We start from the raw sequence: 26499 nt of genomic DNA, 5'->3' as shown, positions 1-26499 counted from the left end.
TAACTCCCAAGGCAGTCTGCATATTTTCAATTGAAAAAAATTTTTTTCTCTGCAAGATTTTGTTCACATACAAAGAGAAGGGTGTGAGGCCTGTGGCCTTGGAAAGAAATCCTGTATATCTCCCCTCTGGTATAGTGAGGAGAAAGAAAGGCTTTCCAGTTAGGTGCATAAGGGTTTAAATGCTGGTTCCTTTGGTAACTTGTTGATTATCTCTTAGCTTCAGGATAACAAGAACTTCCCTGCAGGCTAATAATTAGAGCGATACAATGTGCATAGCATAGATGATCAATAAATGATAGTTGTTTTTTTTCCTAGTGGGAAAACTCAGGGAACAAAGCGGTGGGGTCACACTGCCCAGAAGCTGTACCTTGGGGAAAATCAGCTCATTACGAAAGGGAGGGAGGGAGGCCTAGGGAGTCTGGCCATCCAGAGCTCAACCTGACCTCAGCTCAGCCTGCAAAAGATGAAGCAAGTATCCCATGCCTTTCTCGGAGATGTGGGAAAGTTAAATAAGCCCAAAGGTCCAAATGTGAAACCAGCCCTGTGCTCTGCACCCCTCTGAGATCCTGACTGTGCGTGAGTAGGGGGAGGAAAAAGGAGAGTGACTTAACAAGAGGACAAAGGTGGCACGAGGGCAGGCAGCACCAGGCAGCTGGGAAACCAGAGCCCTGAACAGAAGTGGCACAGTGTGGTCCACTGTGCAGATCCCCCCAGGCCTGGGATGGGGCCCAGGAGTGTCTGCATTCCACCAGGACCCACCGACACCCTGCTACTTCTCCAGACCCGGCCAGGGAACTGCTCCTACAGGGAAGGCGCCAGGTGTTGGCCTGGGGAGGGCTCACTCAGTCCCCATTCCAGCTGGGTACCAACTCTGAGGTCCAATTTTATTATTTTCTAAAAAACAAAATAAAACAAAACACAACCCGGGTCCCAGAGCAAGGCAAGCCGCAACCTACAAACAGGGAAATAGAGTTAGAAGTGATGTACTAAATTTCAACTACACACGTGCATGTGCATACATCCATGTGTATATGTAAGCGCAGCCACACTGACTCCAAGTGGAACAGAAGAATCGCCCTGCAGGGCTCAGTCACCCTACAAGGTGGAGCAAAAGAAACAGTCCTTGTATTAGGCCCCTAAGTCCTGGGGTGATTTGTTGGACAACCAGGAGACTGACTCATGCACCTATGTGGCTGGCAGACAAGTATACATTTCACAAACAGACACACTCGGCTGTGCACACATATATGCACATATGCATGCACATTCACACACACACTCACACACAAGCAGATCTGTATACATACACTTGTCCATATCCATGTGGGCATGTCCTCCCGTATGCTCTGCCTTAGGACTAATAGTCTCCCCATTTTCCTGATGAGGAACCTGGGGGATGCAAACAGTAAGTAACTTGCCTAAGGCCACCCAGCTAGACTGTGACAGAGACTAGATCTGAATCAAGACAGTCTGGCTCCAGAGTACTCACCAGATTATGACAGATAACCCAAGAGGTTAAACAGTAGAGGCTGAGAGTCATAAACCTTAAAAGCAACTTATGCCCTGGGGTTGGCTGCGTCCAGTGAGGCTTGCCAAGAATTCCTTCCATTTCTGCACATGCATGCTGTTTCTCCCATCCAGTTAGAGTCTGTTTCTCCTGCCCCTGAAGCTGGGCTTGGCCAGCAGAATGTGACGGAGGTGATGTCGTCTCAATTTTGAGCCTTGCTATTGTGAGGCCGGGCAGCTTTCACACTAGGCACTTGGGGGGTTCCCACCGCCACACTGGAGAGAAGGTCCGGCTGGACTATGACGACAAGATCTCAGAGTAAGCGAGAGGCCCCCGGCCGCTTCCCCAGTCACCCCAGCTGAGGCCCCAGGTAAAGCCGTCTGGCCACGTGGCCTCACAGAACTCACCCGTGAACGCAGCCACACTGATTCCAAGTGGAACAGAAGAATCACCCTGCAGGGCTCAGCCACCCTACAAGGTGGAGCAAAAGAAACAGTCCTTGTGTTAGGCCTCTAAGTCTTGGGGTGATTCCTTGGACAACCAGGAGACTGACTCATGCACCTCTGTGGCTGGCAGACAAGAATACATTTCACAATAAACAGCATTACTTGTTGAGCACTGCTTGCCGGGCCACATATGAAGTGCTTTACAGTTATTGTCCTGTATGTCTTATTGCCACCCAAGTCACAGGTATTAATATTATTTTCATTTTACCCAGAAAGAAACGGAAGCCCAATATAGTAAATTAATAATTTTCTCTATGTGGTGGCATTTCCTGGTTGTGGACCTGAATCTGTCTTGTTCTAACTGCACATACGAATCTGATTATTCCAGAGAAAAGAACCAGTAGCACATGCATATACGCATATTTACATGTAGACACTATTGCCTTCCTGAGTTGTCACATGAATGTAACCATCATGCTGTGTTTTCCCCACCCAGTGCCTCTTAGCTTTGCAAACCTGGAGCCCCCCACACTCCTGGACCTCAGTCATGATTTACCATCACGGATCACACAATTAGCAAAATAAACGAGACCTGTAGCCAGAGCCTGTCACAGGAAACCATGGAGTGCCTAAAGTATGTGGTGAGAGGCTACTGGCCATGTTGAAGCCACTGAGGGAAGAAGGTCAACTGGCAGGGCTGAAATAGATCGGGGATGCTTCCGTCAACAAGCGCCAGGAACAAAGATGGCGGCACGGAATGCCGACGCAAAAGGAGGGGGTGATACTGAGGTTGGTTCTAGGACTTGGTTTTACTCCCTAATAGCTGGGTGACCTTGGATTATATATCACCTCTCTGGGCCTTGAGATCCCCAAGCAAGTTTGGTGATGTTCAAAGAACTGTCACGTTCTTTCCATGATTCTCTGTAGCTTCATCTCCAGCAAAAATCATTACACAGCATTTCGTTTTGACTGTGGGGAAAGCCCTGCGAACTCCACTTTGCCACCACAAAGAAACTGTAGGACTGAACGCATCATTCGCTTTCTGGTGGCGACACAGTAAGTCACTGATGGAACCTCCAAATCCCAAGAACCCGCAAACCTGGGCTTCTCGCGTATTGGTTAGTACCACACTGTCCCCACTCTATTCTCACACAGTGAATTCTAACTCCCCTCTTGTAGGAACTCACGTCCAACCAGCACCTCTGAACTCATCCTGCCACCACCCAGCAGCTCCTCCATTAACACAGGAATCTGGCGGGACGTTATCACTGTCAATGGGTTTAGTTTCCTTGCCTCTACTTCCTTAGAGCTAGTATCAGGCAGGCCAGGAAGTTTCTTTTTCCCTGCAATCTATTTATGTGGGAAGATCAGAAGGACTTGTCAAGTGCAAGGACAGAATCAGCTGGGTATGTGGAGATATGGGCTGGCCCTGGCCTGGCCTCCCTCAGCCCTGCTGGTCACTCAGCCAGTCCCATGCTGGGGGTCCTCAAAGACAGTGAGGACCATGGGAGACTTGCCATGATAATTAACCAGGTGCATTATCATCATCCTGAAGAACCTCTGGTCTGCTCCAAAGCCAGTTAGGAAACAGACCTTATCTCCTTTCTTGTCTCATAAGCCTCCAGTCCATCTAGGACCAAGAAATGGACTATTTTTCCGTGTCCAGCACAACAAAGCCCATCTGAGCTGCCCAGGTAGACATCAGATGGAACTGCCTCACATCTCATCTCATGAATGGAAATGCTAAGGCTGGCGATTGTACCAGTGGGTATAAAGAACTTGGTGCATGTGAAGCCCTATTTTAAGTGCCCAGCGTGCTGTGGTCTGCAGAGTAACAAACCTGCACCCTATGCCCAGAGTAATGACCACTATGCCCACACCCTGATCCCTGAATCCTGTGACTAGTTAGGTTGCATGGCAGAGGCAGATTTAAGTGGCAGATGAGAAGCAAGTTAATGTGCTGACGTTAAAAGAGAAAGATTACCCTGTATTGTTTCTGTGGGTCTGATATAATCAGAAGCATCCAAAATGGGAGAAGGAGGCTGAAGAGTCAGAGGAAAACATGACTATGGAAGGAAGGCATACAGAGAGGTGCTATGTCGCCAGCTTTGGAGACAGAGGAAGGGGCCACTCTCCAGGGAACGCAAGGGGCTTCTAGAAGCTGGGGACAGCAAGGAAACACTTTTCCCCTAGAACCACCAGAAAGAACCAGCCCTGTGTTCCTTGATTTTAGCTTAGCGAGACCCATGTTGAACCTCTAACCTATGGAATTGTAAGATAATACAGTGTTGCTTTTAGACACTGAGTTGGTGGTAATTTGTTATAGCAGCAATAGAAAACTAATACATGAACAGACTCACCCAGTTAAAGTTCCTACAATAACTCTATGAGGTGACTTGGTCGTCCACTATGGCTACAAGAATGCCGTGTAACAAAACACCCAACCCAAGGCAAACGACAACAAGCATTTATTTCTCACTCACATGCCTGCTAGTCAGCTAGGACTCTGGCTAATGCTGGGAGGACTTGTCTGAGTGCGGCTCCATTCAAGGTGTGAATTTGGAATCAGCTCCAAGTCTGTCATCCTCTGTGGATTGGAGGCCATCAGAGACATGCTGTCATGATGAAAGGAACCTAAGAAAGGAAGCCCAACCTTGTCCAATTTCCATCTTCCATTCCAGTTATGCTGCTAACATCCCACGGACCAAAACAAGTCACATGGCCAGGACAGAAGTCATGGCCAGGAGAAGGGCATTTGCCCACCTGTGGACATGGCAGAGGTATCAGGTGTTAATTTGATTATGGGGGAGTGAAGAACTTGGACCAATACTTCAGTCTACCACAGACAGACACTACTGTCAGCATTCCATTTTGCAGATGAGGAAACCAAGGCACAGAGTTGTTAAGAAACTCATCCAGGATCACACTACTAGTAAATAGTGGAGCCGGGATCAGAATCCAATCTGGAAGGCTGGTCCAGGACCTATCCCTACTAAGTGATGGAGCCAGTTGAGCATCTGACTTCGGCTCAGGTCATGATCGCACGGTTCGTGGGTTCAAGCCCCATGTCGGGCTCTGTGCTGACAGCTAGCTCAGAGCCTGGAGCCTGTCTTCCAATTCGGTGTCTCCCTCTCTCTCTGACCGCCCCCCCCACTCATGCTCTCTCTCTGTCTCTCAAAAATAAATAAAAAACATTAAAAAAATTTTTTTAATGAAGGCAATAACAGCATCTACACTAAAGAGGGTCTTATGAGGATTATATGGTTTGATAAACCTCAAACTGAGAACAGTGCCCGCCTCATGGTCAGTGTGATAAAAGCACTGGCCTTTTTGACCTCATCTTTGTCCTTTTAGGATCTCAGTCTCATGTCAGACTGAGACAGATGTGAAACAAACCCAGATAAATGTATCAGGACACATCATGCTAGGAAGGAAAAGCAGAGAGCAGTGGGAGGGAACAACGGGAGAAATGAAGGACAAGAAAGTGCTCACTATACAAAATTAGAGGGAATGAGCATTCCAAGCAGGGAAATGGCATGTGCAAAGGACCTGAGGTGGGTGCAAATGGGGTATATCACTCAGCTGAGGTCAGTGTGGCTAAAGAATAGTGAGTGAAGAGAGACATCTGGGCTAATTCATGCAGAGCCCAGTGGGGGGTTTTGGGTTTTAGCCCAAGAACAGAAATGGGAAGTCCTTGGTATGTTTGGTGGAGCAGACAATTTGATTCACATTTTTGGAAAGATTGAACTGGCTGCTGATTGGAGACAGGATTGCAGGAGGATAAGGATAGATCCAGGGAGCCGAATTTAGAAACTCTTGCTGTGAGCGATGGGGGAGATGAGGATGATTTTGGTGAAGAATGTTGGTGGTGGAGAAAAAATAAACTCAGCTGAAAGCCCAGATGTTAGAGGTTCATGGGGAAAGAAACCACAGGCCAGCCAGGATGGGCAGCTGGCGGCCTCTCACTCACTGCCCTGGTTGGAGAGAAGCTGCCCTGTCATGAGTCTTCAAGGCACCCTCATGATCTGCCAGACTGGAACATTCTAGAACCCCTCTCTTAGAGGATTTTACCTAACAAGGGCTATGCAGCTCCATGAGGAAGGGTGCTGCTGACCTGGGAGCGATCCTCTCAGTGGGAAGGGATGCCATGGTGGGAAGCATGTGGAGATGGGGTAGTCTGCATCACGACAAGTGGTGTCTTGAGGGGGGACCGCAAGCTCTGATCTGAGGGGGCGGGAACATCTTTGTGACGAGAGGCATCCTCTCCTTGGGCACAGAGCTCTTCCCACACCCCTCAACACCTCAGGCTCTGAGCTACGTATGGTGAGGGACCATGTCCCTCCAGATCTGCAGTCCATGCCTGGAACAGACTCTGGGAAGGCAGCCTCCTCACTAGAGGATGGCCTCCAGAAGGGCGGTCTCCATTCTGTGCCTCCTTCCAACTCCAGTGCCAAGCACAGACCTGCTCCATGATGTGCATTCAATCAAATGGGTTCACTGAAAGAATAAATGACTGTCCTCCATTCCCCTGGACCCAGCTGCTCAATCACCAAATCCATGGCCAAGCTGAGAACCAGGCACCAGAGTCGATGCCCTAAAGGAATTGGCACCAAGTTGGAAAGTCAGACACAAGCAGAAAGAGACAAGGTCTATTCCAGTTGTCCAGACACGAGATGCCCAGATGAAGTCTTTCCAACAGAGGAAGATGACCTCCAGGCAGAAGAGCCCAGAGGGAAAGCAAATGGTAGAATGCAATTTGAGCATGGGCAGGGTGTGGATAATCTGAGAGGTGGTCAGTTAGAGAGAGGGGTCTCCTCCCCCACTGAACACTGGGCCAAGCCCCAGTAAGAGCCTTTAGACAGGCTCTTCTCAGAAGAACCCCAGTGCTGGAGCCCCCCAGTCCCTGCAACAGCTGAGGACCCTGAGGTTCGGGTTGGTGAAGTGACTTGCCCACTGTCACAGAGCCAGCAGCTGGCAGAGCTGGGGAGGAACCAAGCCTTGTCTGTGCTCCCCTCAGGAGAAACGACAAGATCAGGTACAGAAGTCAAAGAACGACAGAGGTCAGTTCCAAAGGCAGGGATGAACCCCACAAGACAGGTGTCATCACAGAGGTGCCCAGGATGGAATCACAGCGTGGGGTGACATGGAGGTGGGCTTTAACAGACGCTCCGAGAGGGACAAGGTCAGAGCTGGGCTTTCAGAATTTGGACCTGGCTGTTGGGAGGAGAGATAAAGGCTGGGAGCCACAGCCCACCCCACAAGAGGGCAGGACTGAGAGATGGAAGGAAGCAGGACCCAGAGCCCACAGGAAGGAAGCAAGGGCAGGACTGCTGGCTGGAAAGGGTCCAGGGAGAGGGAGAAACCACTTCTCCCTCCCTTCCTGATGATGGCAAGTTCCCAACTGCAGAGCAGGGCTGCACAGGGCCGAACTTCCCAAAAATCAGGAGGGGAAGAACATGTGTCCCCAACAGAGGCTGCAGTCCCCAAATCATGTGGTCACTTCTGACCTCCTCTGCCCACACTGGAGTTTCATCTGCAGTGAGCTCTGGCCTCCAGCCCTTGGGGACCCAGCAGCGCCCCCTCCTCCAGATATCAGGGCACAAGAGAGGCAGAGAAACCAGTGAGATCCAGAGACAAGTGGTGAGAGACAGCAAGAAATGCGGTGCCGCCTTGTGCTGTGGATGAAGAAACCAAGGTGCGAGAGGTAGGTAGCCTCATATCACACAGTGAGTCCTTGCCACATTCAGGAATCAGATGCAGGGCAGGAACTTCTGTGTAGACCTGCCTGTGTTAATGACGAACCCAGCAGGAGGAGGGGAAGGAGCACCCTGACCTCACTCCCTTCCTGCTCACCCACCTAACCTCCCAAACAGAAGCCAGAGGGCCCAGGAGCCCCATGTGGCATCCGTCCTGTTGCACCTACACAGGGCAGCCACCTTGTCCCAGAACAGGGTGGAGAACACGGGGCACCTGGAGGGAGATGAGGAAGTGACCCAGCACCTCGCCGCTCCCACAGCCAAGACTGAGCCTCAGAAGCCCGCACTCTGCAGAACCGCAGGGCCGAGGCTGCAAGCCCAAGCCACCTGGCTCTCTGCCGAGGGCAAGGCCCCACACGTGCCCACCACCCCCAACAGACCCAGCGTCTTCACATCCCCTCTTTCCTTCCTCATTCATGCCCCCCTGCCCTGCCCTGCCTCTATCGTATGCAAAAATCTCAAAATGGCTTACTTCCAATGTCAAGAGAGGCTGTTGGGAGTGGCCAGTTGTCACGTGGAAGAGATGGGGGCCAGCTGATGCCTGGTGCAGAGCAAGATGCCCACTCCGCGCCCTGGCCCGCCCCCCACGCTGCCAGCCAGCCCTGAACATTGAGGCCTGGCTGCCGGTAAAAAGAAAGGGCTCCTATCTCTGATTCCTCAGGGCTTCTGATAAGAAATGTCATCCCTTGCTGGGTAATATTACCCGCCCGATAAGAATCTCTATCAAGCTCAAACATATGGCTGGCTGCAGACACAGAGCCCAGCAGAGCAGGATAATTTATTTGCTTAAACTGAAAGCCCTGGGCGGCCGAGAGAAGTGCACTGAATAAAAGAGGAAGAGCCGAATTCTAACCTCTCTGACTTGCAGTGGGGATTTTCCCCGGGAAGGCAGGGGCACCTGAGGACATTCGGGGGCCCTCCTCACTTTCCTCCCTCTACAGGATAAGCACTTTCCCCTGGTCTTCCCTCAAAGGACACTTTCACTTAGGCTACCACAGTTAATCCTCAAGACAACCTCAAGAGAGGCATTTTTAGCTTCCTTTTACACATCTGGAAATGGAGATTCAGCAAGGTTAAGTAACACAGCCAAGGTCACACAGGCGGCCACGCCAGAGCTCCGTCTCAGACCCCCAAGAGGTCTGAGTCTCCAGCTGTGTCAGCTGTGCACACAATCATCTCCGAGGTCTATCTGAAGCCTCTCCCCATCTCTTGTGTCTCTGCAGCCTGAGGAGTAACAAGGCTCACAGAGCCTAGAAACTCAAGGGAGAGAGGAAGGGAGGCCAGGCCAATCCGCAGGAGAGGGAGAGGGGATGTCTGGGGCTGTCAGCTCATGTGGCAGAAGCACAGCAGGTAGAAGGAAGTCCTAAAAAGAAAGCGCTCCCCCTCACAGATGGAAAGCTACCACGGGCCTGGCCCTGGGGCTGGTCCAGGCAACAGAGCAGGGCCTGGCCTCATGGAGCAGACTGTCCCCTGGGACTTGCAGGAACAGCAGGATGTGTTCAGCATGGACGCAGTAAGTATAGGCGGCCGACCAGGGAAGGGTGGCTGTGTGTTGGAACAGGTCTTCTCACACTCTACACCCTTCTATGCCTACCGTTCTCACTCAACGTTATTAAGGCTGACGTTGCTTTCCGAGAGGTAATATGGCCTCAAGATGGTTCCGCATTACTTTATAAAGCCACTATTTCTTTTTAACAGCTGCATAGTAGGCCGTTTTATGATGCATCATGATTTCATCAGCCAATCCAGAACCAAGGAGCTCTTAGATCATGTCTCATTAAAGACACATGACTAGATGGAGCACAGAGGATTTTTTTTAGGGCAGTCAAACGATTGCATATGTTACCACAATGGTGGATGTGTGTCACACGTTTGTCAGGGAAGATACGACACCAAGAATGAATCCTACCATAAGCTACGGACTCTGGGTGATCATGACGTGTCAGTATGGATTTGACAATCATAACAAGCGTCCCACACTGGTGCAGGACGCTGATAGTGCATCTGCACCTTCCACCCAATTTTTCTGCGACCCTAACACTCTCTGAAAATGAAGTCTATTTACTAATAATAAAAATCAATCAATCACACAAGTGTACATTGAACCTTGGCTCCATTCTAATCCCATTTTCTATTGACTATATTTCCTCCTGAGTTTGGGTCATACTCTCCTATTTCTTTATAAAGTAATCTGATTAAAAATCAGGCATTGGATGTCAATAAGAAAATAAATTTGTGTCTCATCATTTGAGACGATGATGATGCTGGTCAAACCAACGGTATTGAGATAAAGATGCGATACACACCATCTGTACTGATGCATGTGTTTCTGGGGAGAAGAGTCTTAGAATTCACCCAGTGTCTTTTAAACTCGATTTCTCCTCTCCTCATGTAGCACAGTCTTGACAATGTGCCTCAGTAAGCTGGTGGCTCCTGTGTGCCCACCCTCCTCAGACCTGGGGGCACTCTGCATAAAGGACCTTAGCTCCTGCCATCTCCACAAAAGCACATGAAGAAACAAACATATTTCACTTCTGGTCACCAGAAATCCACTCTTCCTGCCCCTTCCTCCTCTGGCCCCTGGTGGCTTAGTTCCCGACTCAAGCTGAACACTAAGCAAGATACCAACCTCTTTTCATTCAGGCCATTCCCAGAGCTGGTCAAGATTCTTCTTTTCCTTCTGGAGCCTGAGATGTTTAAGAATGCAGATAGCCCAAGGCTGGTGAGAGGCAAATCTCTACAGGAGCTCAGAACTCTGCCAAAATCATAGCCTGATCTAGGAAAACACAGTAAATATCAATTATGCAACTTTTAGCCTGAGGCACCTTGAAGAAAAGTATCCATTACAGAAAATCCTCTGATAGTCAGAAGATTAAGGACACATATCTCCCTGGCTGAACAGAGGTAGAAACCAAGGTAAAGGAGGTTACCCTACCTGGGAGAGGTTGGCATCCACTGAAGACCACGGTGGACGTGGAGGGAAGCAAAAACATGAACACAGCAGACCCCTTCTCCACAAGGGATTCATGACTCACAGGAGGGTTCTGAGAGAAAGGCTGTGACCTATGTGGTCACAGATGGAGGAACCAAGAGCTTTGGGAACAAAGAGGAAGGTGTCACTGACACTTGCTGCAAAGTTAGAAAAGAGGATATTTGAGCTAGGTATTAAAGAGTCGGGGGGTGGGGGTTGTCACCAGGCAGAGAAAGGGGAGGAAACTTTCAGATGTCTTAACATGATGTGTGACATGGAGTGAGAAAGAGTGGCCTTCCAGGGGTCAGGCTGTAAAGACAGCCCTCATATGCTAAGGAATGCATTCCCTCACAGATGCAATGGGAAGTCATTGAGGCTCTTTAGCAGCAGAGTGACAGATACCTCTATGCCTCATCATCACCATGAAGGGACCCTCAGCCACAGGGGACCCATATACCACAGTTCCCAGATCATTCTGCAAAGCAACTGACATAGTGGTTAAAACAGGAGCCTCCAGAGCCAGCAATCTGCCTTGAAATCCCAGCCCTGCCCCCACCAGGTTGAGCAAGTTGCTTATCTATTCGAGTCTTCTCATCTGTGGAATGGGGGTAATGTCAGCTAAGGCCTCTCAGCACTAGTGGGTGAACCGTGAATTGGGTGAGTTAATGTAGGGAAGGTGGTCAGGCCAGTGTCTGGCACACGACAGGGGCACAGTACATGACACCTTTGGGGCTGTTCCCATCTCATTCGTTTCTCCATTGTCCTCTTTCAGCACTGTCTGTTCTTCTGAGACACAGCCTGCCCTGAATCTGAGCAAAGGTGAGCAGCCTTATGAGTCAAGGTCTGCTTCAGGATTCAGAGGGCTGGAGCTTTTGTCTGAAACAGAATTTGAAGACTCCCAGCTTCTCACGAGCTTCCCAACATCCCTGAAGCAGATGTGATCTAAGACAGTGCTTCTCAATGCTGCTGTTTTGATGCTGTTATAAGGATGTTATAATCTCAATGCCCAGGTCCTAGGTGGCAGGGGTGGGGGTAAGGCTGGGGAAACTCTGCAGCAAGACTTTTCAACTCCTCAGGTGGGCCCAACATTAAACCCAGTTTGAGAACAAGTGATCTATAAGTCGAAGGGAAACACAGCATAGGGAGAATGGGCCATCCTGAGTTGGGCGATCTCCAGAAGGCACTTGGCTCCCTAGGTCTCTGTTTCCTCACCCGCAAAGGAATGCCCGGGCACCTCACATCTTCCTGGGATGTCACACTGAGCTGGCAGCATTGAGACTGCCCTGGGTCACTAAGACGGTGACAGAGCCATCAAATCTGTTCTGGAAACAGGCAAGGGCATGGAATACCAACAAATGCAATTAAGGAGTGACATGCAATGGAAAAGGCTGCCGTTAGGTGCACAGAGCTGGTAACGGGTTAGGCTCTCTTGCTACCCTGTTACTGGCAGTCCCAACCCTCCTGTGCCTCTGCTTGTTCAGCGGAAGGTCAGGGATAAGAACGGATTTGCCCATCCGAGGAGGCGTCTGTGAAGTATAAGGTGGAAGACATAGGTCACACTAGGAAGAGTCAGGCTAATGGAAAGCACTTTTATTTAACATTTTCTAGGTCCTCCCTGCAACATGGATTGTTCCAGAGAGAGAGAAATGCCCCCTTCCACAACTTCTGGAACAGAGTGGGGAGGGGACAAGGAGCAGTGCCTGCCACATGAAAGGCTTCTTCACAGCAAACCGGAGAGGACCCTATCAGGGTCCAAGTGGGGATCAGTGATAGGACAGAGGGACAGGGTGTGGCCGAGGATGGTCCCGGGGAGACGTTAAGATAGGAAATGTTATCTGGGAACAATGGAACCACCATACCGTTGTCCTGGCCTGGATCTGACAAGCAGGGATAAGACTCCAGGAAACATGTCTCTCGACAGGAGGGCAGAGTGGCCCTGACCGTCCAGTGGCCCATTTGTTTGGTGTTGTCTCTGTTCATTCATGTACCTTGCAATGTGTATAAGTCCACCACGTTCCAAGAACGGAATTAGAAGGTGGGGATGCCAAGATGAATAAGGCCTGGTCTTCACCCTCAGGAGGGACAAAGACAAGGTAAACAAAGAAGTGACATTTAGGTACAACACTGTGTACTAAAATACAGCAGCAACAAAATAGCCACCACTCACTGATGGCCAACTATGCATCTGGCAGAATGCTTTGTATTTTGTTTTATTTTATTATTTTATTTTATTTTACTTTATTTTGCAAAAAGTTATTTATTTATTTTTGAGAGAGAGAGAGAGAAAGAGAGAGAGAAGCAGAGGGAGAGGGACACAGAGAATCCCAAGCAGGCTCTGGACTATCAGTGCAGAGCCTGATGCAGGGCTTGAATTCACAGCCCGTGGGATCAGGACCTGAGCCCAGATCAAGAGTCGGATGCTTAACTGACTGAGTCACCCAAGCACTGAGTATTTTATATTTAACCTCTCAAATCCTCAGTGTCCCCTCCAAGTACAGGTACTAGCTCCATTTTAGAAATATGAAACCTGAAGCTCAGAGAGGCTGATTCCTGGACATAGATCACACAGCAGCTGAGAGGCTGGGCTCAGAACTGGATTCAGAACAGTTCAACTCCAACACTTGGGCTCTTTCCTCACAGCTCAATGCTGCAACCAGAGAACCAAAAGGCAATGAGACAAATATCGTGTCTCACATACCTCTTACGGACACAGCCTCTGCATTCAGAGAAAGTTTTAAAAACTATAAGGAGCAAACTAGAAACAAAATTAGGCACAGCACCCAGCCTGTATTTATTGCTCAGTAAATGCTTCTGAATCAGGATCCGAATACAACAGCATCAGAGGAGCAGAGCAGAGGCATGAGGCGTTTGGGACCTGACAGACCCGGGCGCAAATCTTGGCCTCAGGATTTACACCTCCCTGACTTCATTTTCCTCATCTTAAAAATGGGAACAGTTAAACCTCCCAGTGGCTGACTGGGATGAGGTCTGAGTGATAAGGACAATTCCTTACGCTCGAGGCCCTTACAGACCTGCCTCAGGCTTGTGAGAGGGCAACCAGAAGAGAAGCTGGCATGTTCCAGAAGCTTCCACTGAGTGCGGAAACGAGCTTCATGTGAGGCAGGGGCACGGGCGCTTGTGGAATCTGGGCACTGCACCTGCACACAAGCCTGGCCACCACTCCTCTTTGGCCGGTGGCTTCTCTCGGCAAGTTGGCACTCGAAATGCTGGGCTGCTACAGCCAGACAGGGTCCTGGGACAGGCTCAGGGAAGCGCTGCCGCTGCAGACAGCTTGTACCTCACCTTTACTGAGTCCTCCCCGTGCTGAAAGCTCCAGTCAGTTCCGTTGCCTGCTTGTTTTACCAGCAGGGAGGCACTAACGGTTTTTTTTTTTTTAAGTTTATTTATTTTGAGAGAGAGAGAGCACAAGTAGGGAAGGAACAGACAGAGACCAAGAGAGAGAGCACAGAGAGAATCATGGGCAGGCTCTGCACAGTCGGCATGGAGCCTGATGTGGGGCTCGAACCCATGAACTGTGAGGTTATGACCTGAGCTGAAATCAAGAGTCAGACACTTTACCGACTGAGCCGCCGAGAAAATGGACTCTGGATCCAGGCTCACTAACTGCTCGTAGCTGGGTGGTCTTCAGCGAGTTACTTGACCTCTCTGTGCCAAAGTCTGGGCCCGGGGGCCATCTCTCAAATGGGCACTCATCCACGCAACAGATATTTACTAGGTGCCTCCCCATGTCCCAGGGAGTAAGCTGTTAAACAACAGCAGCAGAAATCTCTGCATTTATGGGGCTCAGGAGGGGCGGGGTGGCAGAGAGTCACCAAACAAATACACAAGGGGGTCACATGGTGCTGAGTGCTCCCCAGATCAATAAAGGAAGAACGGGACGGGAGATGGGGCATTAAGTGGGTACTATTTATACAGCACGGCCAGGAAAGGCCTCCCTGATAAGAAGCTGTCTGAGCCACGCGTGTGGACAGCTGATGTTTGCTGAGCACTTACTACGTGCCAGGCACGACTCTCTGGTTCGGCGAGGTGTTTTGCATGTAATAACAGACTCCAGCCTTCCCAGCAGCCCTAGAAAGGAGGCAGTGACCCTCTTCCCATTTGACTCAGGACAAATGGCTGCAAGTGTTGCTCAAGGTGACTGAGGGGGATGCCTGAACACGACGCGGAAGCCCATGCTTCAGACCGCTGTGTGCTAATTCTTCCATTCCTAGGGCTCCACTTGCTGGCCGGTGATGCTCTGGGGATGACCACTGTGGTCACCATCAAGACACCACAAAAAAGGAAGCAGGAAGTGTGGAGGATGAAAGGTAAAGAATAGACACTGCTCCTGGCACAAAACCCACATGGGACATCCATCGGGAAAATAAAGGAATGTTGACTGTAGGCTCATCTCTGTCTCTTGTAGACACACTGCCTTCTCTCCTCTCCTCTCATCTTCACCTAATTTCCTCCAGGAAGAAGACCTGAGGCCCTGCATCCATTTCAGACGGACTTCTGAATGTCAACTCTGTGCCATTCAGAAGTCTGTGGCAAAGGAAAGAGCCATCCCATCCAGACCCTGACAGCACCCGACCCTTCCCATGGCCATCATTCCAGAGCCAACCTTGACTCTTGGTTCTTCTAATCAAGCCACAGTCTCAGGAAATGGTAAAAACCGGAGTGGGCAGCTAATGATGGTTCTAGAACGTCCCAAAGGAGCAGACATGGTAATGTTGATCAGTTTCTGCCTCAGACTCTCACACTCCAAAAGGTCAGAAAGAGCTTCTTTAACAAGGCTGTAGAAGAAATCACTTCCAGGGACCCGCCATAATGTGTTTCCTCACTGTCTTCCCTTTGCACTGGAGCCCCCACGGCATGTTCTCAGGAATCTGCCCTTACACTTCGCACCTGTAGTGCCACCGTGTTTGATGAATGGATCCAGAGATGGATGGATGCAAGGGAAGAGAAGAGGAAGGAGGGAGAGAGAGAGGTGTGGAGTCAGGTGAGATGTCAGAAAGATCATATGACACGAAAGTAGACATGGGAAGTAGAGAACAAGAGGGGGATGGGTACAAGTAAAATGTCAAGGAATGGCTTTTAAAAAAAAACCCATGGAGTGCTATGCAGGAGTTAAAAAAGAATGAGGTGTGTGTGCACACATGTGCACAGACATATGTGCACGAAAGATCTGTAAGAGATATTGCTGAGTGAAAAATGGATTATGTTGCAAGAGTTGATTCTTTCCAGCTCCAAATTCTATCGAGTCATGGAGCTAGACCCTGGGCTGCTGGCTGGACCTGGCGATAAATCAGCTGACCCAGTCCACTGCCTCAGGCTGACACTTCCTCCCGTGATGAAAGGAAGGCCATGCCTCCTCTCCAGGGCTCTAGGCGACAGCGATCTTGTGACCTGGCTTCCAGGCTCTCCTTGCCCCTCCAGTTCCTTGAAAATACTTGCACTGATTTCAAGACAAAATAACTCCGAGGAACGTCCCTCACCTCCTAGCCCCCAGCCTGTGATAACCCATGAAGGAGCTCTCCCAATGAGCCGTACGCTGAAGACCTGTGGGCTCTATCTGACTATAGGTTTCATCCACGGGATGTTGTCAATATTTCTGAGTTCACTGTCTTCATCTACAATTCAGGACATTTCATTACATGACAAGAGTCCAAAGATGAATTTGGCAGCACTGGTTGCACCCATCACAATAGCTGGCTGGGTGCTGGGGTTGGGGGGACCTTTCATTCAGGGCATGAACTCTCCCACCAGCTACTATCTCATCCCTCCTAGCCCAAACTCATCACAGACAAAGACACCACTGCTCAGAGAGGGGAGGAGCCCTGCCCATAGTCACAAAGCATGCCGGAAACCAGAACTCAGTACGCCTCACAAAAAGACCTGTAACTCTTCTACCAGCCAGGCTGAGCCTCTGCTCAGTTTGAACCAATCGCAGCCTCACAAGGGAGGTGATCTGTTGGATGCTTGGCTGGAACAAGTCTTCTAAGGTCACCTTGCGTCCACTCAGGCAGAAGTGATGCCTTGTACGCCATGGTGACCCAAACACTCGGTACCGCAATCCGCCTAGGCCCAGTCATCAGGACTCTTGCTCAATGTTACTCTCTGCTTCATGGTTTCCACATCCAGAGAAACAATACTTCCCTAAAAAATCTATTGTCCCCAGCAACCCACCTACACAGTTCTTGGAAAATATGGGTTAAACGTTCTGTCTCACAAAGAAAACAAGGAACAAAGAGCGTGAGGAAAATTCATCACCATGGTCCTGCACTTTTCATTATTCACACCAAACGTTTTTCAAGTCACTAAGTTCAAATGACCCTGTCCCTTGGGCTGCAGAACTATTTTTACCAACACTTGCCAGTAAGGAGGCCCCACATGTTTTAATAGATGGAATTACTCAGTATCAGGAGACATGAAATGGCTTCGGGAGGCTGGAGGTCAGGGGAACTGAAAATGCCCTGGAAGGGAGATGCCAGAATGATCGATTTCTGACACGGGAGACGGAACGGCCGGGCGCCATGCTGCTTGCTGCCCAGAACCCCGGAGAGGCTGAGACGCGGGAATTGTAACAGATCTGTCAAATAAATAGGTGGCCAAATCAGGACCATTTCCCAAACGTATAGAAGAAATGAGGAGATAGATGGCAGCATCCAGTAGTGAGGGTGCTGACACATAGTAAGTGCTCAGGAAATATTACACACACACACACACACACACACACACACACACACACACACATACAACCTTTCTCAATCTCCTGACTTGTGGCAGATAGCCCAACAGACTGTTCCTCTCTGTTCACACTTGCCCTCTTAAGGATCACACCAGTCTAGAGGCTTAAATAAGATGACCCCAAAATACATCTCCACATATTGATCCTTTTATTCCATGCTTCAGTCAGGGCTTTCCAGAGAAACAGAAATCTACATACGGACTTGTCTCACACAGTTACAGAGGCCGGCAAGCCCCAAATCATCAGGGAAAGAGGCCCAGGGAAGAACACAGGTTGTAGCTTGAGTCTGAAGGACATCTGGAGGCAGAACTCCCAATTCCTCGGGGCTTTAGTCTTTTTTCTTCAGGCCTTCAACTGATTGGATGAGGCCCACCCACATTATGGAGAGTAAGGTGTTCTATTTAAAATCTATTGATGTAAATGTTAATGACACCCCAAAACAACACGTTTGCAGCCACATCTAAACTGCTATTTGACCAAATGTCTGGATCTCATGGCCTAGAAGACTTGACACACACGACTGATCCTCACATTTCCTATTCATACACCCAGCTACTTCCTGAATATCTCTCTTTGGATATCCAATGAACATCTCAGACTTACTGAGTGGAAGTCTACCCGCAGAGCAAACAAACACCATAAGACAAATACTTCCACTCTCCTCACTGATCCCCTTATAGGCATAAGTGGAAGCGTCACTCTCTACTTGCTCAAGGTAATGCCTCAGGATCACCCTTTACCTGATACCCGTGCCATCAGCAAACACTACCTTCACAATGCTTTCATATCTGATGGCTTCCTGTGGTCTCCTCTGCGACCACCAGACACACCACTCTCATCCGTTTCCTGGAATTCTGCCAAAACCCTGGATTTCTGCCAGAGCCTCCTGACCATACCTGGGCTACCTTCCGTCCATTTTCAGCAGCGGAGAATGAAACTGCAAGTCAGATCTGCTCAGGAGCCGCCAGGAGCCCCAGCTCAGCAGAAAAGGGCCCACATCCCTACCACAGCCCCCTCTGGACCACCCCTAAGGCGTTTCTGCTCTTCGTGGCCTGATTGCCTTTCCCCTGGAGGGGAGTGGGGGGGCACCTGCCCATCTCACAATGCCCAGCTGGGGTATTTCCAGGAGCCTAGCCAGCATGGCCCGGCTTTTGAGGCCAAGCCCATGAAAGCAGTAGGGCATTAATCTAAGGACAATGGGGGGTGGGGGGTGCTGGCTGTTAACTAAAGGAGAGGGGATGGGGACCTTCAGGGACTTGTGACTTTGAAAGACGTCCAAAGGCAGCTGGTGTGGCTTGTTTTCCAAACTGCGTTTTAAAATAAGAATCAGGTGGCAGCCAGGTAAGGAGAGGTGGGTGGAGGGAGGGAGGGGAAGGAAGGAAGAGAGGTGACAGCCTGTGCAGGTGCGTGGCAACCTTGAAGAGCTCGGTGCCAAGCGACCGCCATTTCACGGACCCTCGGCCGGAAGGGTCCAGGCGAGCAAGACGAAAGAAGACTCTGTTTGCTCCTGGCCGGGAGGAAGGACTCCTCTCAGGGGCCAAGAGGATGGGCAAACATGTGGTGCCAAGTGGGATGGATTGGCAAGAGAGCGACTGTCCTCCCCATGCTCCCAAGTCCCTTCTCTTCCCTCTGACAGAATTTGAGCCCAGGGTTCAAATGCTACAGGGTCCCTTCTGCGTTCTGAGGCACCAGCTGGAGACTTTTGGGGAGGGAGAGAGGAACCAACCTCTTCCATCCTGCAGAGCATTGCGTCACTTTCAGAGGACCTGCCCAGCTACCCAGCAGGGCACCTTGTCCACCAGGAGGTTCAGGACCCCCACAGCGCCTCCTCTCACCACACCGCACCGAGTCAGACTGACCCTCTCACCATTTCCCAGAAACGCCTCTCCGCTAGCAAGGCACTGTTGGCTACATGGCACGTTCTTCTAAGCCACAAAGGGGTCTGTCCCTAGAGGAGCCACTGATGGGAACTGGAAGGATCCTGAAGGGGACCGAGCCAGGGCCGAGCAGGAATGCGGGGCCAGCGAAAGGGTGACCTGATAATTTACAGGGTCCTGCAGTTCCAGAGACCACTGCTGTCAAGCCCAGCCATGGGCTGCACCTGTGTCTTAGCCTGTAGCACTGCCAGAAGTTCACCTGTTTCTTTCTTAGTGACCGGACTGTCATCATGTGTCCTGTGAGTGCCTAGGCCCCGTGCGCTCCTCACCGCAGGACCCTCACACCTGATGAGGAGCCTCACACCCGGACAGGTGGCAAACATTGAATAAATATGCACAGGCTAACATGCTGCTCAGGGGAATGGGAGGGAGACTCGTAGAGAAACCTGGAGCTCCGAGGGACCTCCCACAGACGTCAGATCCGAAACATGATTTTAGACAGTGGGTGGAAGTTTATACCAGCGATTCCTCAGTGTGGGTATTTGGGCTATTTCTCAATTGGTCAAAAATCCTTCTAGAAACTGCATCTTCCTCCTCAAAAAGCCACAGATCGCCCCTAAAATATCAAGCTTCTTTGCTTGATACTGGCCAGAATGCTATCAACTCAGTCTGGTGAGAAGGATCAGACACCCCCACAGGTAGATATTTTTAGGTAAGAGAGTGGGGAAATAATTACCTACCAGATGAAGTTTGTTTATTTGAAACAATACCCTTGCAAGGAGGCAGAACGGATAAAAGGGATTTCAGGAACTGCAAATGTTGGACTAAAACAGTGATTCTTCATGGCGCCCCTGGGTGCTCAGTCGGTTAAGTGTCTGACTCTAGGTCAGGTCATGATCTCAAGGTTCATGAGTTTGAGTCCTGCGTTGCGCTCTGTGCTGACAGCTCAGAGCCTGGAGCCTGCTTTGGTTTCTGTGTCTCCCCCTCTCTCTGCCCCTCCTCTGCTCACGTTCTAGCTCTCTCTCAAAAATAAATACATATTAAGAAAATTAAAATAAATAAAATAAAACAGTGGTTCTTCACAGAGGATGCTAACACCCCTCACCCCCCAGAGGGTATCTGGCAATATCTGAAGGCATTTCTGAAGGTCATGACCGGGGATTGCTGCCCCAAATGTACAGGCTGGAAAAAAACAACGTGCAGTTTCTGGCAGACATTTTTTTACTTATTTGAGAGAGAGAAAGAATGAACAGGGGAGAGACAGAAAGAAAGAGGGCGACAGAGAATCCCAAGCAGGCTCCACACGGTCAGCACAGAGCCTGACACGGGGCTCGAACTCACGAACTGTGAGATCATGACCTGAGCCAAAACTACGAGTTGCTTAACCAACTGAGCCAGCCGGGTGCCCCTGGAAGACTTTTTGACCAACTGAAAATCCCCGGCCTTTTTACACCCTGCATTCCAGAACCAGACAGAGACCTGGGCTCACAGGAGGAGCCAAAAAGCATGTTTTGCCTGCCTGAATGAATGCGAGACGGCTGCTGTAGGATCAACAGGGGTAGTGAACAGGACAGGCCTCGCCCGGGTCACATATGAAAAATGTCGCCCATGTATATACCCGCTGAGCACTGGTCCCTGGAGGGACAGCACTGGGGGTCCGGAGCAAAGGAATTGCTTGTTTTGGGCTCTGTTACAGATTGAATTGTATCCCCTAAAAAGATAGGTTGAAATCCTAACCTCAAGCGCCTATAAATGTGATCTCCTTTTGAAATAAGGTCTTTGCAGATGCAATCAACTTATGATGAGGTCATACAGGATTCGGTGGCCCCAAACCCCCAAACCCAGTGACTGGTGCTCTTCTAAGAAGAGAGGTGCAGAGACAGACAAGATGGAGACCACAAGCCAAAGGCCCTGAGCTACACGATTCCCAGCTACACCAGAAACTAGGAAGAGGCCAGGAAGGACCCTCCCCTCAAGCCTTCAGAGGGAGCATGGGGTCTCACTAACACCTTGGTTTGGAACTTCTGGCCTCCAGAACCGTGAAGGAATAGATTTCTGTTGGCTAAGCCGCCTAGTTTGTGGTCCTTTTTACAGCAACCCTGGGAAATTCATACAGGCTCTAACACCAAGACAGGATCCTGGGAAGAAAGGAGAGGGGACAGTCAGCCAGGATTCTTCCACTAAAAATTCTTTTTGTAAGGTCATGAGCCTGGCCATTCTCTAGCTGAAACGCCTTCATCCTCCTGGTGGCCCTAAGGACCAGATGTCCACACAATCCAGGGCCACCCACAAATCTGGAGGGCTAACGAACACACTGTCCAAATGTAGTAAATACCGCGGAATGACTGATGGACCCATCAATCAGTGAGCTGGGTGAGCATGGAGAAAGCCCTCTGAGTTCACTAGTCGTCACCTTGCCCTTTACCATCAGTGGGGATTTTCAGGCGGACACCTAAGAAAACCCTGACTGTGCTGTGCACTCAGTGCACCTGCTTGCTGGCTCTCCGTTGGGGGTGGGGGCCACCGGGGCAGCTGCAGGGCTCCTCCAAGTACCAGGGTGTCGGGCGACATGATGGAGAGCGCGCTCAGGGACACTGCACAATGTGCGTTCCCACCTGCAACCCGCTCAAGGGCAGGAGGTACCACGGCCACGTGTTCTAGCTGAAGGAAGCGTGCTCTGAGAGGCTCAGGGATGGCTCAGGGTCCCATGGTGAGTTGGGAGAGTGGGGGCTTCAAAGCCAAGTCCTCCCGCAGTGGCTGGTGTTCCCTTCCTCCCGCTATGCCCAGGGTGAGCAGGACGCGTGGTACCATTACAACCACATGAGCAGAACACGAGGCAGGGTCACAAACCTCACCTCTATCTCCCATCGTGCTCGCATAAAAACGTGACATTCCCTCGGCTGCCTTCTAGAAGGTGTCTGTATGCACACATATTTTCACGTTGTGCTCATATGAGATTATGCGCTTTCTTTGCATCGCTCAGCAGGTTATTTCAAGGATCGCAAAATGCTCATTTGGCATTTATTCAACCAATTTTATTTTACACCTGCTATCTGCCAGCCACCTTCCTGGGAAGTCAAGACAAAATGGTAAGCAAAAAGGACACCGTCTCCACCAAATAAGCAGGGGAAATAGACATTAATCAAATAATCAAAGAATTAAATTATTAGAGGCTATGGTAAGTCATATAAAAAGACAAAACATGAGCTCTAAGAATGCTCCTAAGAGGAACCTCAAAATGATCATTTTAAGGGTCTCATAATATTGGGCCAGGCGGATAATCATAGTTGATTTCACCATTCTCCATTTAATCCCGTTTGGCTTCAACTTTTTATTACCATAACTAAAATTACTCTGAAATGTCTGGAAACAAAATGTCTATAATTTTCCTGAAAATATTTTAGAAACATATGAAAGATGAAGTAAACAAAGCAAATGTATATAACCATTAAAACTAGGCAAGGGGCGTACATAGGTGTTCATTATACCCTTCTCCCTACTTTCCTAGATGTTTGAAATTCTCCATAATCAAAGGTAAAAAAAAAAATCACGATTTAATAGACATTTGCACAAAATAGGGTTTTTTTTTTCTTTCTTTGAATTATCCCCTTAGGATACAACAGAGAAATGAGGTAAGGAGTGAAAATAGGCAGACACCATCAAGGCTATTTTTGCACACTATGCTAACAAAACCCATTCCAAACATCCTACCCATTGCCACGGGCAGCACATGCGTGCACCTGCTGTCCTCTGGCCTCATTACAGCAATGGATGGCGATGTTTAAATTGTTTCCTCATTTAATTAGTGTAAATAGGCAAGGTCCATTGTATTTTACATCTCTCCCATTTTCCGGTAAGCATCTGAAGTGCCTTTTATGGCATCAGGGAGCTGCTTACACAAGGCGGTAGGGTGCAAAAAGGAGGGGTCTGGAGAATCAGGAGGACCCCACGTGAACCTAGCTCCTCAGCCTTTTAGTGGCGTAAATGCTGCAGCCAATACTTAAGGTTCCAGGCTTGGGGTCGCTTCACCTGAGAAACATGGGTGCAAAGTCTGCCCCAGATGGGGAGGGGGGAATAGTGGCACAGCCTATGGGGAAGCCGCTGAGACAGACTTAGGGCAGATGGATGTGCACTGAGCCACCTGGTGCCTTCACCGCCCTTGAGCAGACTCGCCCTCTTACACCGGCCTAGAGAGCCTCACCGCAACCCCCGATCTCGTGCTCCAGGGTGAACGCAGGTGCTGCCTGTCGTCACCTCTCCGGGTGCATCATGTGAGGCACGTGATGAAGGGTCCGGGCTTTTCCGACAGGACCGAGAATCTGGGATGGCTAGGGGCTCCCTCTTTTCACCGGTCCTTTAACCCAGCTGACATTATGCTAAAAACGAATCGAGGTCTACCCTCTGGATGGACTCATCTTATGGCCCAGAAGTGTCTAGGCTGCCCACTCACTTTCCAACGTGTCTGCTGACATGGCTTCCAGAAATGCAAATACACTGTGACACCAACACTGTACAAAGGCAAATGTATTTCCAGTGTTGGGGGTGGTGAGGGTGGGAATACCCTACCAGCAAATCAAAACAAACCCTCTCTCCCCAAAATCTTTTAGGAAACAAAAGAATATAAATTCCAGAATCACATCTGGGGTCCCGTTTTATACAGAAGAGTGTGACCACAGGCAAGTCAGCCTCTCTGCTCCTCAGTTTTCCCACATGCAAGCAGTGAGAATGACCCCTCACCCCTGAACGTATGTGCTGGGCTGAAGGAGAGGGTAGTGTCACCCAGTCATGGCCCTAGACAGATGCGAGTACGATCTGTAACATGGGCACACGGGCTCCAACTTCTCAGAAGCGTGGCCACCACAGGGCCCCGGAAAGGCTTGGTTCTTAGCAGCCTTAGCTCCTCCTGCCACACCCCTGGTAATGGCAGAGCTGACTCTGATGTGAGAAAAGGGGTCCAGGCAGCCTGTTGTCATGGGAGAATCCCCGTAGGGGATTTTACCCACTGACAAAGCAGAGCAGCATCAAAGCCAGATGTCCTGGGAAGGAGCATGAACCTAGGACACCTCGATGGCCTACCACAGCTCCACACACGGTGCTCTCACCGACGATGGCTGGCATGTGGTCCCCGAGGATCAGGGCCAGTGACCAGTCCGAGAAAACCCACGACTACTACCAGTCCTAACGTCTCCTATCAAAAGGTGCAGCCCAGAAGCCTCTCCAGCCGTGGCCTTGCACTTGGGCTGCCTGAGCACCTCTCCGGCACATGGTGTCCCTCTGACGAAGGAGGACGCAGGGGGCAGGGACAAGAAGCTTGGGAGAGGGATGTGCCGAGAGGCCCCTCAACCAATAAAAGGTGGAAACCGACATGAGCCAGGACATTGGGACTCCAGGGATTTTGGTTTGAACCATGGAGCCACGGGGGCTCTTCATCGCCGCATAAGAGTGGTGTTAACACTCGTCACACAACATGGCAATGACCCGCTGTATTAGTTTCCTACTGCAGCTGTAACAAATCACCCCCAGCTTCATGGCTAAAAACAACACAAACTCATTCTCTTACAGTTCTGAAGGCCAGGAGATCAAAATGAGTTATAAGGTGCTAAATTCATGCTGTCAGCAAAGCTAGTTCCTTCTGGAGGCTCCAAGGGAAAGAATGTGCCTTACTTCTTCCACTTCTAGAGGCTGCGGGCATTCCCCGGCTCCTGGCTGCATCGCTTCATCCCGTTTCCATGGTCACGGGGTCACATCTCCCTCTCCCTCCCTCTCTTATGAGGACACTTAAGATTACATTAGGTCCCCCTGATACAGCAGGATAATCTCATCTCAAAATCCTTAACTTAATCACATCTGCAAAGTCCTTTCTGCTGTCCACAGTGACAGCCACAGGTGCCAGAGATTAGGACGTGGAGATCTTGGGGGGCTGCGACCGAGCCAACAGCGTGGGTGGACTTGTCTTTCTCCTGCACCGCACGTCACTCCTCCTCCTAACCCCAGCACAAAACATGGTGCCCACCAGACAGTAAGTGCCCAGTAAATGCAAAAGAAGAGAAAACCGGGCAGGAAAAGGGAGGGACCCAGGTAGGAACCCCATCCTAAAAGTCGCACATGATCCCTGAACCCCCCACAGGGGCGAGAGTGAGAGAAGGCTTCACTAGCAGGTATGCATCTATTGGGAACACACGGATTGCAAGGTGTCAGCACCTCACTAGCTCGGGGATGGGATCCCCAGGGCGCAATGTGTTTGTTTTCCTGTCCCTCTGTGATCGCATGGCTACTGCTGCCTGCGCCGCCGGCCAGCAGGCAGCAGGCAGCTCCTTTCCTGCGGATTTCCTGGGAATCCAGGCAGGGCTGGGGAAGCCAGCTGGCACACTGCTGGGTCGTGATGAAGGCACTGCAAGGGAATAAACAGCACCAGGTAGCTGCAGCCTCGCCACAGAAGCTTTGGTGGCCCCCTCGCCGAGACTCCGAGACACGGGGAGAATGGCTCCTTCTCAGAGAAGAGACCAGCACGGTAACAGGTACTGCTCACATCGGGGCTTTGCAAACATCGTCTCTGATCCTTTCAGTAAATTAGGCACAGGAAACGTTTGTGTCCGTGTGCCTTTTACAGGTGGGGAAATTGAGGAGCGAGGCAAAAGTCACCAGCTTGGAAAAGGCAGAAAGGGGCTTGAAACCCGGGTCTGTCAAATTCTAACGCTGGGCCCTTTGCACTTGGGAACAAATTTGTCAGGCCCAAGGGTACTAAGAGCCACACGGATGTGACATAGGGCTTTCCAGCTTGCAGCCCACACTGAGGGGTGCAGAGCCCGAGCCCTCTGCTGAATTTACCAGAACTTTCATGCAGCCACTCTGCATGCCAAGTTTGCCTCCGTACCCAGTCGGCACTGTGGCAAGCACCGGGGACAGACATAAATACAGGAGCCGCAGTCACTGCCTTCAGAGGGCTTGCTGGACACACACACACACACACAGATAAACCCAAACGGTGCTGTGAGCATCATCTGGATGGAAAAAAAAAACCCCAGTGACGCCGTGGTCCTAAATGGAGGTCACAATGCCAGCTGCAGGGGTGAAGAGAGTCTCATGGAAGAGTGGGCTCTACTGCGAGGTACAGAAGGACGAAAGGGAGTTCCCAGGAGGAGGAGCGTCCGAGTTCTTGCACCGAGAAGGCATCCTCTTTATAAACCTTTA

At 50.3% G+C, this 26499-nt stretch overlaps 1 long non-coding RNA gene across 8 annotated transcripts in view; it reads right to left on the bottom strand.

Moving 5' to 3' along the window:
• LOC115279408 overlaps nucleotides 1–26499 on the bottom strand; it is a 222882-nt gene that overhangs the window by 16691 nt on the left and 179692 nt on the right. For 4 of the 8 annotated variants that reach the window (XR_003903420.1, XR_003903421.1, XR_003903416.1 and 1 more), the window contains 5 exons: nucleotides 10339–10485; nucleotides 4437–4587; nucleotides 1915–1978; nucleotides 1490–1804; nucleotides 1308–1389 (listed from right to left, as the gene is read on the bottom strand). The exons of 1 other annotated variant lie outside the window; for it this stretch is intronic. This is a non-coding gene — a long non-coding RNA (uncharacterized LOC115279408). The remainder of the gene's footprint in view (nucleotides 1–1307; nucleotides 1390–1489; nucleotides 1805–1914; nucleotides 1979–4436; nucleotides 4588–10338; nucleotides 10486–26499) is intronic. 3 more of the 8 variants (XR_003903417.1, XR_003903419.1, XR_003903422.1) reach the window with 3 other exon arrangements.

The sequence above is a fragment of the Suricata suricatta genome, chromosome 15, assembly GCF_006229205.1.
Source record: "Suricata suricatta isolate VVHF042 chromosome 15, meerkat_22Aug2017_6uvM2_HiC, whole genome shotgun sequence".
Taxonomy (NCBI): Eukaryota; Metazoa; Chordata; class Mammalia; order Carnivora; family Herpestidae; genus Suricata; species Suricata suricatta.
The sequence above is the reverse complement of the archived record's forward strand: the minus strand, read 5'-3'. Positions and strand labels throughout refer to the sequence as shown.